The 15,350-nt window shown below is 38.4% G+C and overlaps 1 long non-coding RNA gene across 2 annotated transcripts in view; it reads left to right on the top strand.

Annotated features, from left to right (window-relative positions):
* The window catches only part of LOC111098074, a 67,645-nt gene that overhangs the window by 8,806 nt on the left and 43,489 nt on the right, over nucleotides 1–15,350 (top strand). For both annotated transcript variants that reach the window (XR_005366891.1, XR_005366892.1), the window contains exon 2: nucleotides 3,302–3,390. This is a non-coding gene — a long non-coding RNA (uncharacterized LOC111098074). The remainder of the gene's footprint in view (nucleotides 1–3,301; nucleotides 3,391–15,350) is intronic.

The following is a 15,350-nucleotide window of genomic DNA, read 5'->3' as shown; positions in this document are numbered from 1 at the left end:
AAGTTTATTTATTTAGGGAATATCTATACCCAACATGGGGCTTCAACTCACAATCCAGAGATCAAGAGCCACATGCTCTACCACAGCAAATTCGTACCCCTAAAATTTACCATCTTAATCATTTTTTAAGTGTATAGTTTAGTGTATTAAGTACATTAACTTTGTTGTGCGACCATCACAATCATCAATATCCAGAACTTGTTCATCTTTCTCAACTGAAACTTCATATTCATTAAGGAATAATTTTCCATTCCTCTTCCTAAGTCCCTGGCATTCTATTTTCTGTTTCTATGACTCTGAATATTCTAGATGACTCATATAATTGAAACTTCACAATATTTTTCGTGACTAGTTTACTTCACTTATTTTAACATCCTCAAGGCTCATCCATGTTTTTAGTATGTGTCAGAATTTCCATCCATTTTAAGGCTGAATCATATTCCATTGTAGTATATACTCCATTTGGTTTATCCCTTCGTCTGTCGACGGACACTCGAGTTGCTTCCACCCTTTGGCTATTGCGAATGATGCTGCTATGAACATGAATGCACAAATATCTGTTCAGGTGACTGCTTTCACTTTTTTTGGGGTATATACTTAGAAGTGGAAATGCTCAGAAAGCTACTTTTTAAAGTATAGCTGTAGCCTACCATGAGATAGAAGCAAGATGTAAGAGGGTAGAGCCCAAATTTAGTTGGAGAACTGCCTATCAAATAAGAATCTTTCAAGAACTGGGCTAGCAAGTTGTATTTTTATAAGTACCCGGAGTAATTCTGGTGACCAGCTAGGCTTGGGGACCATAGAACTCCATGATTTTCAAGATCTTTTTCCACTTTACAATTGTATAAAACTCTGTTACCCCTGCTACTTATAGGCATCTGTGAAATCCTTAGATATTTCCCTGGCAGATGGAAAACAGAATCTTAAGAGTGGCTCACTATCTAATTCTCACAAAAGGAGTCAGAATGGTAAACCAAACTGTGCCTACTTATGGGTTATTTTTGTCCATGAGGGGAAACAGAAGTCCCCAAATTACACCTTAGGTACTTTGCTACATCACTATCTTTGTTGTTGATTTGTTCAATATACCATGCAGACCTATATAGTAAGACCAGCTGCCACTAATTATACAAAGAATATTCTTGGCATTTTTAGAAATATTGCATCCAATTTCCACCAAGTCTTGGAAGGCAGGTATTCTATTTTACAAATGAGGTCACTAAGGCATCAAGGGCTGATGCAACTTGCCTTTGGTCACATGATAATATTCATTTGTTTGTATGTATGTAATGACGTATCAGAAATTTAGTTTGAAAGAAATCTAATCCAGTGCCCTCATTTTCCACAGAGGTTGAGGGATGAAGTGTCTAACAGAGAACCCGTGGTGGACAGCGCAGGGATCATAATTCATATATCCTCATTGACTTTCTATGTGTCTGTAGAGACTCACTCCCTTGAAATTTTTTTTAAAGATTTTATTTGAGAGAGAATGTGCATGCGTGAGAATGCAGAAGTGGGGATGGGGGCAGAGGAAGAGGGAGAGGGAATCTTAAGTAGACTTTGTGCTTGAATGGGGAGCTTGATGTGGGGCTTCAGCATAGGAACCTGAGATCACGACCTGAGCCCATATCAAGACTTGGATGCTTAACTGACTTAGCCACCTAGGGAACCTCCCCTTGAAATTTTTTTGTTTCTTCCCAGGTAGGCTGTAAGTTTCTTATAGGAAACACCTCATCTTGTACCTCAGCATCCCACTGTGCCAACAAAGGGGCTAGGCATGGGGTGATTCAGTGAGAGGGAGTGGCAGTGCAGTGAGAGGAAGCCACATCTGGCATGCAGAATGACACCCCTGCCCCCACAAATGATATAATTTGTATCTACAAATGCTGTTTCTATTTACTATTTATGTAGTGGGAAGATGCATGGGATTTAGAGTCCAAAAGATTTGGATTCTAATCTCATTTCACTGTTTACTACTGAAGAGACTTACAACATATCACCCCCAAATATGTCACTTTTGCATGAAGGTTATTTTGAGTTGTCGAGAATCGGCAGATGCAGGAAGGGTTCTCTACCCTCTCCTTAAGTTGTCTAAAAGCAGGATATAGATTTCCCTTTGTGAGAGTGTCCGCCTTCTACCAGGAAGAGGAGGGCACTCTTATGACCCGAGGTGGAGAGTCAACGCCGAGACAAGCTTGTGTCACCAGACCTTACTAAAAAAACCTTTATCTTCCTTTATTTCCTCCATATATTTCCTCATCACTTCCCCACAATTTATGTCTCTTGAAGCCCCCTTCCTTCCCCAGAGGCTGACCACTTCTTTGAGTTTCACTTCTGTAGAGTCCTGTGCACGTACATATCAATAAAAGTTGTGTGCTTGTTCTTGTCAGTGTATCTTATGTTTAATTTGTAGTCCTTCATACATTGAACCTCAGAGAATAGAGGAAAAGTTTTCCTTCCCTCCTACTTTGAGATCTTGAGCAAATTATTAAACTCTAAGCCTCAGTTTCTGCATCTGTAAAATGGAGAGGTCAATATCTATTTGAAAGATTTTTTAGAAATAGAAGCAAAAGGCCACCTCCAGAGCCTGATATGGACTGGACATAGTAAACATTTGATCTTTCCCCATCTGTCTCCTAGGAGAAAGCTCGTCAATCTCAAGGAGAAGGCTGGTTTGTAATCACAGGGGTGTGCATTGCCAGTGCAATGGAAGCAATCAGAAGTTGAAGTAAGGCTCAAGTTTTTGACCCAGAAAATGTGTCTGTTTACAACAAATCAACAGAGAAGTACATGTTTGTAGAGTAGTATTCACATAACCGAAAGGTGGAAACAACTCAAGTGTCCATTGACAGATAAAGAGATAAAGAAAATGGGGAACATGCCTACAATGGAATATTTTTTCAGCCATAAAAAGGAAGGAAATTCTGATACACCCTACAACATGGATGAACCTTGGGAACATTATGCTAAGTGAAATAAACTAGGAACACAACACAAATACTATGCAGTTCTACTCATATAGGATAAGTAGACAAGTGGAAACCACAGAGACAGGAAGTAGAATGATTGGCCAGCGGCTGGGGGCAGGAGGAATAAATAATTGTTGTTTAATGAAGACAGACGTTCTTCTTTGCAAGGTGAAGAAATTCTGGAGACTGGTTGCACAACAATGAGTATGCTTGACACCATCGCACTGTATACTTAAAAATGGTTCACATGGTAAATTTCATGTGTATGTTATCACAACTAAAAATAAAAAGAGAAGAGTCCAGGAACAATAAACATTATTTTATTCCAGCAGCACGTGAAATCACATCTTATCTTTCTGAATCCAACCTGAGAATCTGAAGCCATTTCTGTGGTGGCAGAGCTCCATCCATGATGCAACAGGTGAGAAATAGCTTCATAATTTTCAGATTAGCAGACTTTCTCTGCTAATGTCTCACTAATTACCATGTAGACTTAGCATTGAACCATAATTATTATCAGTTAATTAGACCTTAAAATGTATCTTTGATAACACCTCTGGCATTTAATTATGTAACTAGTAACTTATGAATGTTATTAAGTGGATATATGACTACAGTAAAGTGTAATTAGATCTCGTTTTTGTTTCTTGATATCATATTGATTATGATAATAGTGTTGTAGTTTTTACAGCTTATATGGAAATGGTCATATTAAATTGATAGTCTATAAAGCAAATGCATTTTGGCAAATATTTTAAAGCCATATTAAAAAAAGAGTCTGTGGAAAAGGAAAAAAGTGAATATTATTCGTGATACTGTTTTAAAAAGTTCACAGTAAATACATAGCCTGCTTTCAAGACCACTTTTTATCTAAAAACAAAAAACACTCAAGAATTTATGTAATAAGAAATTATTTCCTACTGTTTTATACTCAAGAATTTATGTAATAAAAATTACTTCTTACTGTTGGAAAACAGAAAATAACTACTAAACTGTTTCCAATATTGTGAGAGTAACAGATATGGTTTTCCAATAGTTGTATGCACATCAACTCATTTTTTAAATGTCTATTGTCATTTAGGAAATGTATAGCAAATTTTTTATAAGATTAAGAATCCCTTTTTAAAACAATGTGGTTAATTTCCTCTCTTTGTAGGAGAATTAAAGTCAGCTAGAAATCAGATTGTCTAGTTAGATTGGCTGATAGATTCTAAGCCATTTGAGGGCAATGTTCTGTCCCTTTTGCATCTTATCATCATTTACAATGGTGGTTCACGCAGAGTAGGTATTTTTTTCAGCTTTATTGAAGTATAATTGACAAAATTGTTAGATATGTAAAGTGTACCTCATCATGATTTGAGATACATATACATCAAGAAAAGATTCCTCTCATCTAGCTAATCAACACATCCATTTCCTCACATATTTAGTTTGTATGTGAGAACATTTAAGTTTTAGTTTCATAGAAAATTTCAATTATATGATACAATGTTATGAACTATTGTCATCATGCTATCCATTAGATCTTCAAAGATTTTATTCATCTTATAACTGAAAGCTTTTACCCTTTCACCAACCTCTTCCTATATCCCCATTCCCAGCCCCTGGCAACCACTTTTTTACTCTATGTTTCATCTCTTTTTCTTTTTAAAGATTTTATTTATTTATTTATTTATGAGAGAGAGAGAGAGAGAGAGAGAGAGAGAAAGAGTGGTGGGGAGGGGCCAAGGGAAAGAGAAAGGGAGAGAGAAATAGACTTTCCTTCTGAGCAGGAAGCTGATGTGGGGCTCAAACCCAGGACCCAGAGATCATGACCTGAGCCGAAGGCAAATACTTAACCAACTGAGCCACCCAGGTCCCCCTCTACTCTGTTTCTATGGGCTTGACTCTATGTATGAGTTTGATTCTACATGTAAATGATACTATACAGTATTTGTCTTTGTCTTATGTCACTTAGCATAATGTTCTCAAGGTCCATTCAGGTTGTCATAAATGGCAGGATATCCTTTCTCATGGCTGAATAATATCCCATTATATATCTATATCTATATCTATATCTATCTATATCTATATCTATATCCATATCCATATCTATATCTATCTATATATATCACACCTACTTTTTCCATTCATCTATTGACAGACACTTAGATTGCTTCCATATCTTGGCTATTGTGAATAGTGTTGCAGTGAACATGAGAGTGCAGATATCTCAATATTCTGTTTTCATTTCCTTTGAATATATACCCAGAAGTGGGATTGATGGATCGTATGATATGAATATTCATTGCCTATTGAGTGAGAGAGCTTTGAGGAAATTAAAGAAACTCTGCTTTATGTGCTTTCTCTCCAAAATGAGGATGATGAAACATGCCTTGGAAAACAAGTAAAGATTCTTATGTGGAGAGGAGGTTCAGAGCCTTGTAAACTGAAAGATATATAGTCACAGAGGAGATTATGGGATATATAATAAATCTAAGACAAATAGATGGATTGGTTTATATAGTTTTAACTTCATATCCTGATTTGTAATAAAAATGTAATAAATTAGCTGTAATTTTGGGTACTACTTGAAAAGTAACATAGAGTAAAAGTTATTATTGGAGATAAATTTTATCTGAGTGATCTGCATGGACAGACAGACATGTAGTTATCAAATATTTGTTCCTCTGATCATTCTGTGAATTGCCTTCCTCTTTTTTTGAGGTCCTGGGTCTCTATCTCATTCCTTAGCTCAGGATTGCATATATACCTCCTTTGATCCTCCTGTTTTTGAATCTCTCATTTATGTGGGGTTCCCATACATACAAAATTAAATTTGTTTTTCTCCTGTTAATCTGTCTTATGTTAATCTGATTATTAAACCAAACAATCATGAAGGGTAAGGAAAAATTTTTCCTTCCCAATATCTCCAAACCAAACATCCATGTTCACCATCAAGAAGAAATGTATAGCTACAATGTAGAAACCCTCTGAACATACTAATATGTAGCAGAATGACTTTACCTTTTAATAGCAAGTAATCCATTTCTGAGAAACTATCTCAGGCAATTGGTACAGTTGAACTTCGTCTTTAACCTTCTATTATGATTTATGTGATTAGGCCACTGGAGGAAGTGGTTTTCAACAGCATGATTAAAGCACTTTAAGGAAATAATTTCTATCTTCAAGCACCTTGCGTACATTTTTGTTTTCAAGTGTTTGTCCTTTCTCATTAAAAAGGAGAAGCAGGAAATGGAGAAATATTGGTTTTTAAACGTTGTCTTGGATGGAAAAGAAAGATCTCAAAATAGTAGAGTCAAAATAGTAGAGTCAGGATATCGGTCTTTAGCAGACCTGTGCAACATGGTTTCTAACCTGGTGAATCCTGGAAATTGGGGTACAGCTAATTCAGCATTCTGCAGGTTTGAGAATTTCGTCCATCCACCAGGGATTTTTCTTCTTCTTCTTTCTCCTCCTCCTCCCCCTCCCCTTCCCCCTCTTCCCCCTCTTCCTCCTCTTCTTCCTCCTCTTCTTCCTCTTCCTCCTCTTCTTCCTCCTCCTCCTCCTCCTCCTCCCCCTCCTCCTCCTCCTTTTTCTTCTTCTTCTTCTTCTTCTTCTTCTTCTTCTTCTTCTTCTTCTTCTTCTTCTTCTTCTTCTTCTTCTTCTTCTTCTTCTCTCCCTCCTCTTCTTCCTCCTCTTCCTCCTCCTTCTTTTTTAATTCAAGAGACCTACCAACTTTTAAATTTACTAAGCAAGGACACATTAAAATACAAATAAACATGACTATTACCTACTAAAAACAAATCTTATAAAAGAGACATTTTAATACCAGAAAAATATGAAGGAGATAATTTTATAATAATGGACTGTTTTATCCAAGAAAATACAATTGTTGCATTAGTATCATTTTGCCAGGAGATGAAATTGGCAAATTGAGCTAGGTTTAGGGTTCCCAGTTCAGATGACTTGCTCAAATACAGTTCAGACTAATTTTCGGCCAAAAATATTTGACTCTGTTTCCATATGTGCCACTGTGCCTGAAATTATGTCCAGAGGTCCCCAAATAGTGTTCAAAATCAACAAAACTTATAGGCAGTATGGATTGTTCCACATTTTGGGGAGGAAGGAGGAAGTTATAAGACTGTAGCTGAAAGTGGTGAGATTTGCTAACCTCAGTCATCATTCTGAACTCTTCCTGTCCTTTGCCATTTTCTTTTGAGAAACAGAATCTTGTGCCACTGCCCCACAGTACTTTACATCTCAACAAAAGGAAAAAGAGAATATGTTCTTTATGGAGAGAGTAGGTTGTGGGTGACCTATCTGAGTTCACCGGCTCACTGAACAGTGATTAACATTTAAAATGTATGCAAACTAGACTCCTAATTAAAGTCCAATAATGTAAGACTTTGAACCTATTCACTGCCTTTGGAAATAATCACAGATGCCGGCTGCTTATCATGAAAAAGTCATTATGGTAAATGACCAACTCCCCCACCTTCTCCTTTCCATCAAGTGCAAAAGTGATTCTCCATTGCAGAGATTTGCAAATGGTGCATGTTGCAGAGTCAAATGTCTCCTGGTAGCTGTAATTGTTATGCAAATTATCTTGGTTATAGGAAGAATGAAATTTATAGAGCTCCTGTCATATGTGAATTTGCAAGCATGTACCAAATTCGAGGAGGGTGGACACTCATGTTGATGTGAGGGGTCGTCAAGAACTCTTGATAGCAATTTGGACATGGCAGTGATGAAGGATGAGTGACCTTCCTCCCATTCTTCATTCTTCCTCCCTTGCTTTGCGACTCTTGTGGGAGGGTGGATATGAGACACAGAGAGGGGATTGAAATAAAGTAATGAGATCCAAAATAGGTCAGAGGGCAGAGATATTCAGGAGCCAAATATTACTTGCAGATTGAAGAACTAAATTCAATTTGTTTGTCAAAGATAGCAAATCCAGATAAGAATCAAACTCAGCTGTAGAAGAGAAAAAAGGGAAAAGTGAGAACCAACATTTATTGTGCACTTGCTATGTGCCAAAGATTTCAGTGGGCGTGTTACCCATTTTTTCATTTGACCTGTAAGATAGCCTGATGAACTAGGTCATATTATTTTACAGGTGAGGAATCTGAGGTTCAGAAAGTTGGTGTACATGACAAATAAGGTTCTAATGACTCAGAGCTAAATCTCAACTCTCTATCTATCCAATTTGAAAATTCATGGCCTTCTGTATGTCTAAATTGCCTCTCAAAAATACTAAAAAATGTACCTTGAGAAATGAACTTCCAGGAAATGTGGTTTCAGGGCTGTGATTTCACTCTCTTATTCACCTGGACTTCAATACCACAAAGATAATGTGGCTCACATAGCTGTTCGTAGCAGAAGCAGTTGCTGGTGTGACCAGTGCACCATGGTCCTGGAATGGAATGTGATGGAATGTATAACTACCTAAGGGGCTCTGGGGAGATCTTCGGTATGGTTCATCAAGCCCTCTTACCATACTCTGTGGGTAGATGTGGAATGGGTAATTTAATGTTTACTTGCTCTAAGCAAATTTTGAAATGTAGTCAGCAAATGAAATAATTTTCACCTTTAGGAAATCATTTATTTGATGGAGACATTTAGAGAATGCAAGTTGTTTATTTGAAGATTTACTAGCAGAAAAAGTGATGATGAACTGTGAGAGAATAAATTTTTCCTTCTATTCTTGTCTTTTTCTTTTGTCTGGCAGGCTTTCCCAGATTTTTGTGAGGCTCGGGACCAAGTATAAATAGAGGCCTAGATATCATATGTCTAAATATTTAAAGTTGTAAGCCTAGTTAGCAAATGCCTTCATAATGACATGGAAGACAGGTTTGCATTCAGACTTCTTGGACTCCATGGAACTGAACTGTAGAATGGGTTAGTACAGGGAGGGCAGGCCCAATTTTTGGAAGGCAGTCCACCTCCTTCCCTCCTTCACATATTCCTATATTGTAAGAGGCCTCAGAGGCACTCACGAGTACATCCCAGGCTATCTGTGCAAGCTCTTCCCCAAGCTCCACAAATAAGTACCTTCTCTGCATTCACCCCTTAGGCCTAGACCTGTGCATTCTGGTGGTGTAGTAAGAGGGAAGGTATTGTTTTTTGGTAGGCATGTCTTCTTGGCCATGTAGATTTCTTAGCTCATGGGAAGGGGAGTGGCTGAAGAAGGATTCTGGAGTGGTGCCTTTTTTTCTTTTCTTTTCAGAGCTTATTTAGTATTGAGAGAGAGAGAGAGAGAGAGAGCATGCATGCATGCAAGGAGGAAGAGTAGAAGAGGGAGAAGGAGAAGTGGTCTCTTCGCTGAGCAGGGAGCTTGATGTGGGGCTCGATCCTAAGACCTGGGATCATGACCTGAGCTGAATGCAGACACTTAATAGACTGAACACCCAGGGGCCCCTAGAGTGATGTCTTTTTAAAAAATTTTATGTATTTATTCATCAGACACACACACACACACACACACACACAGAGAGAGAGAGAGAGAGAGAGAGAGAGAGAGAGATATGCAGAGACACAGGCAGGGAGAGAAGCAGGCTCCATGCAGGGAGCCTGATGTGGGACTCGATCCCAGGATTCCAGGATCACACCCTGGGCCAAAGGCAGGTGCTCAAACGCTGAGCCACCCAGGTGTCCCTAGAGTGGTGTCTTTTAAGCCCGGGATCCAGAGCATGCACCTCTTCCTGGGTCCAAGAGTGGCACTCCTGTCCATGATATGTGGTAGAGAGGGGCAGCCTACAAATGGGAGACAGGAGTTGCAATTTGTTACAGGGAAAATATTCTTCAAAGTTAAAATAGATTTTCATGTATTATTATTGTACCAATTCCTCAATATTAAAATCATTTCCAGGGGATCCCTGGGTGGCGCAGCGGTTTAGCGCCTGCCTTTGACCCAGGGCGCGATCCTGGAGACCCGGGATCGAATCCCACGTCAGGCTCCCGGTGCATGGAGCCTGCTTCTCTCTCTGCCTGTGTCTCTGCCTCTCTCTCTCTCTCTGTCTATCATGAATAAATAAATAAAATCTTTAAAAAAAAAAAATCATTTCCATTCAGCAGGGTCTTTTTTTTATTTTTATTTTTTATGAAACTAACCAGCTAGTATTATGCTAATACAACTGTAGAGTTCTTTGCAGTCGCAAGAAGTGGAAAGGTCACCAACTAGCTTTTTCCAGACCTTATAACTTGCTTGTAGAAGAATCTGTCAGGGAAAAAATTGTTGATGTGTGTACCCAACAACTTTAATCTTGAAGTTATTGGAAGAAAATGAGCACAGAATCCATAAAGGCCATTTTCAGAGAGTCACTTTTCTGAATCCAGTTGCATTCTAATTAATATCACGGAGCGTCAGCAAACTAAGTAAGGAGCAATTATTAGCTATCAGATTCTGGGTTTGGGAGAGAAATGATGGTATATTGTGCATAATTTTTGCATCATTAAAAATTAAATCCCATAAGCATAATGACTCAAACATCAGGCTCTGACAGTATCTGCAGATGATAAACTGTGGCATGTAAAAAAAACAATTTACTAGGTAATGGTGCAATATTTTCTGTATTTAGACAGACTATCCCCCCCATCAAAAAAGAGGCAAATGATATTTTATATCAAATTATTTCTAAACAGAAGTTAGCAAAAGTGTAAGGATGGTTACCTAACAGTATTTTCTTTTACATACAAGTCCATGGATATTAAGGATAGGCTGTTGTATAGATTACATTCACAGTTTTTCTCTTTTATAGAAGGTAATTTAATGAAAAGAGCATGGATTTCTTTTTTTTTAAGATTATTTATTTATTTATTCATGAAAGACACAGAGAGAGAGAGAGGCAGAGACACAGGCAGAGGGAGAAGCAGGCTCCATGCAGGGAGTACGACGTGGGACTCGATCCCGGGTCTCCAGAATCACACCCTGGGCTGAAGGTGATGCTAAACCCCTGAGCCACCCGGGCTGCCCGAACATGGAGTTCATTGTCAAATAGACCCATGTCTGAATCTCAGGTTCACAACCTTACCATTAACTTGAGTAGGTTTCTTAGCTTCACATGTCTTCAGTTTCACCACCTGCCAAAAATGAGACACTCACCTTACCTTATGGGGGTTTTGTAGCAATTAAATGAGATAAAATAATGAAAGCACTTCATCTTGCACAGTCCAGTCCTTAGTAGACATTTAATAAATGTTAGTTCATTTCTTCCTTCTTTTTTTCCATGTTGTTGAACTCTTTCTCTGAGAAGAGTATTTTAAAATAAGAATCTGTTGCTACAGCAGAAAGTCAAACTAATGGGATGAATCACAACAGGGAAAAATGTTTATTGAAGTCTGCCAGGAGTTCCTGAGGATCCACCTGTGAGATCTCTGAGCTTGAAGTCAGAGACTGAGGCACACATGATCAACCTCTGTGAAGGCTGCTGAGATTTCCAGGAGGTGGGAGAATGACTGGCATTGGTGCCTCTTGGTTTGTTTTTCTCGTGGGACTTGTCAGAGTTACCTCAGTGATGATTTTAAGTCTTCAAGGAAATAAAATGTAGTTTATGTCTGAGAGCACCCATAGTGTTAGGGCATGTGCTAATGAGAGCAAGACCATGGACTTGGACTTGATCTTGATTCAGTCCCAGAGCCATAGCTCACCGTTCTAATCTCTGATTGGTCATCTGATAAATGTGCACTCTAGGTCCAAGCTGGGACTAGAAGAGAGACTGTGGGTGGTGACTATAGTAAGTGGTGATGAGATGACTTCCATTCTTGAATGGCTCTTGTGACTTCTGTGACCCAAGGAATTGATATGTCCCCTACATTCTTCAGGGTTTCTTACTATAAACCAGATTAGCCATCTTTGTCTTACTCAAATTCTTCCTGGAAATTCCTGACTCAAACCAAACCACCTGCATAGTGCATTAATAATTTTGCACCTGGTCCCATGCCTGCTGTATGGTAGTGTGTAAAAAGTGCTTGTCTTCCCATTATGTGGGGGGATGACTTGGTGTAATGGAAATTACTCAGGCTTTAGAGCCAGAAACACCTGTGTTCCCATTTCCATTCTGTCACTTATTAGCTCTGAGGACTCTAACTTCTCTGGAATGCAATTTCCTCATCTGCAAAGTAGGAACAATAACACCAAATTTATAGTTATTTTGAGGATTAAATGAAAAAATGTATAAATATTATTTCCTTTCTCATTCCTTTTAGCTCCAAGCTAAAGGTCAAATAATATAATGGAGAGTGGTGTGGTTTAGTCATGAGGTAATTAATGAAGTATTGTAGTGGGCATACAGAATTGCTCTGTAGCTTCGAAGAAACTTTATATATTTGAAGGATTTCCTACATTGTTTGTGGTCTGTTGAAAGTTCCTCTTTTCATTTCTAGCCATCTATATATATCCATTCTATGTTTATTTTCTTTCTTTAAAAGATTTTATTTATTTATTTGAGAGAGAGAGAGCAAGAGGGAGAGTGAAAGGGAGAAACAGACTCCCTGCTGAGCACAGAGCCTGACTCAGGGCTCTGATGCAGGGCTTGATCCCAGGACCTTGAGATCATGACCAGAGCCAAAGGTACAGGCTTAACTGCCTGAGTCACCCAGGCACCCTGTTGTGTTTATTTTAAAAACATTTATTCTTTTGATACATAAAGGGAAATGTGCCCAGTCCATATCATCTTGAAACTGGAAGTCCCAGGCTTACATGTTTTTAACATCTTAGTTTTTTTGCTTTGCCTCAGGTTCCCTCTCAATTAAGAAGGCTGTGCATAGTGACAGTGGTGGGCAGTGTGGTGCTGAGAGTCATGGGTATATTTAAATTATGAGGTAGAAAGAAATATAGAAAAATTATACAACAAAGTGGAATGAAGAGAGATTAGAAATAATAAAATAGTTCCCTCCAGATATTCAAGATTTGAAAGAAGCCTTGGAGATTTCCAAAGAAGTTACAGGAGGAAGGTGAAGAGAAAGAACATTGGCTTGTCTTTCAGGGGAACTAAACTTCTCAATTTTGCCATTCCTGCTTTGTAAATTGGCCAACTTGTATCAGCCCTCTCAGCCTTGGTTCCATTTTCTTTCTTTTTTTAAGATTTATTTATCTGAGAGAGAGAGAGAGAGAGCAAGCAAGAACAACAGGTCAGAGAAAGAGAGAATCTTAAGAAGATTCCATGCTGAGCAGAAGCCCACTTGAGGCTCGATCTCACAATCCTGAGATCATGACCTGAGCCAAAATCAAGAGTTGAATGCCCAACTGACTGCACCATCCAGGCCCTCCCCCTGCCCCCCTGCCACTTTCATTTTCTTAGAATGGTGGTGTAGGAAGGCCATTACACAAATGGTTTCCATTGTCTCAGTTGGGTCTTGAAACAAAATCAACACCCAATTCATTAAGTCTCTGGGGAATTCATTGCTAAAGATTTAAAAATAGAGTTCTGTGGAAAAACCGGATAATAAATCCATGATATGAGGATTCTATTTTAAGATGAGACAGTGAGGGTGCAAACTAGGAACCAAAGGTGCCATAACATTTTAGTAGGAATATTAATATGGAGATATTAAACTGTGAATCTTTAGGTTCAGTGTGACCTAACTAACCATAGGAAAAGAGATCTGTCACATTGAACAATTTAAATATATATATATATATATATATATATATATATATATATATATTTGAAGATTTAATTTGTTTATTTGAAAGAAAGAGAGAGAGAATGCACAGACCTATGTGCTTTTGTAGGGGAGGGTTTTGGGAAGGGCAGAGGGAGAGAGAGAGAGAGAGATTCTCTAGCAGATTCCATACTGACCATGGAGCCTGACATGGGGCTTGACTCTAGGACCCTGAGATCATGACCTGATCTGAAATCAAGCATTGGACACTCAACTGACTAAGCCACTCACATGTCCTTAAAAAATAGTCTTAAGGAAAGTGTGTCCATTTCATCAGTGTCTCCTTGTGTTACAACCTACAACAAGGTAGATATAAGTAAATAAATAGATTTTTGAAAAATGAACTCACCAAATATTTTATATATATAAACACAAGCACATGGCTACAGAAGCTATCATTAGATATCAATAACCAAATATGGCTTGTCCATGCAGAGACTGTGCCTAAATGCCTTACCAAACAATAGATTATACAAAAAATACTGTTTTTTGAGTGAAAGAAGATCAGACATAAGGACACACTGCCTCAGATCTTGAAATATCTCATATCCCTTTGCATCTTTGAAGTTTTGTTTTTGTGTTATAATATTAATGGAGAGTAGAACAGAATGGGGAATGTGACCCATGTTTATTCTTCCTTGCTCTGAGTGAGAAAATAGCAGCTTTCAAAAGGTAAAAGCCAAGGCATTTGGAGAGGGTTTAGAACATAAAACATTGATGATTGGGATACATGGAGATTTCATTAATTTTTTCACTCAGTGGATATTTATCGAGAGCCTGTTATGAATCATAGTCTAAAAGCTTCACAAAGGAAAAGTGATGGGCAAAGAGGAATTTCATATTGATAAAAGATAAGTATGACCTGAGGTGCAGTTATTTTACCAACATGTCAAGTTTCTAGGGAGCAAGGGGATAAGTGTGGGGTCTGAGGGGCAAAGGGAGGTTGCATGGCAGGCTAAGACAAGGAAAAGGACAGCTCCAGAAACCATATAGGGAGAGAACAAGAGATGCAGGAGTGTCTGAAAGAAAAATGTCAGGAGCATTGGCAAAATAACTCGAAGACAGGCTGACAGAAGACAGTGGAAAAGAATATGGTTAACATAAAAAAGTATTGACAGGATCGGGGGAGTTATTGTGATGATTGCACCTGGAATTAAGGCATTGTGGAGGAGCTAACAGGGGTGATTTGAGAAATACAATTGCACAATATAAGTTGTCAAGAGGGATAAAGAATGAATTTATTCTCAGGGAGGAAAGAGCATAATTTTTATCTGTTGGAAATGGGAGAACCTGAAACTGTAGAAGTGGAGGGGGAGGAGGTAGGGAATTGCCTTTTTTGCCCCTTCTTATGTATGTCACTTGGCATGAATTATCTCCTGAATCCTAACAATTCTAGGATATTACACCCATTTTGAATAATGAGGAAGACTTAGGGAGAGTTTAAGTAACGTGCCAATGTCCTACAGGTCATTTAAGTGGTCTCTCTGATTTGAAAAGAAACAAGGCATTAGACACGACAAATACCCACCATTTGCTTCGACGTGGATGGAACTGGAGGGTATTATGCTGAGTGAAGTAAGTCAATCGGAGAAGGACAAACAGTGTATGTTCTCATTCATTTGGGGAATATAAATAATAGTGAAAGGTAATATAAGGGAAGGGAGAAGAAGTGTGTGGGAAATATCAGAAAGGGAGACAGAACATAAAGACTCCTAACTCTGGGAGATGAGCTGGGGG

The sequence above is a fragment of the Canis lupus genome, chromosome 11 (genome assembly GCF_011100685.1).
Source record: "Canis lupus familiaris isolate Mischka breed German Shepherd chromosome 11, alternate assembly UU_Cfam_GSD_1.0, whole genome shotgun sequence".
Taxonomy (NCBI): domain Eukaryota; kingdom Metazoa; phylum Chordata; class Mammalia; order Carnivora; family Canidae; genus Canis; species Canis lupus.
Note: the sequence above shows the minus strand (reverse complement) of the source record. Positions and strands in the feature narration are given on the sequence as shown.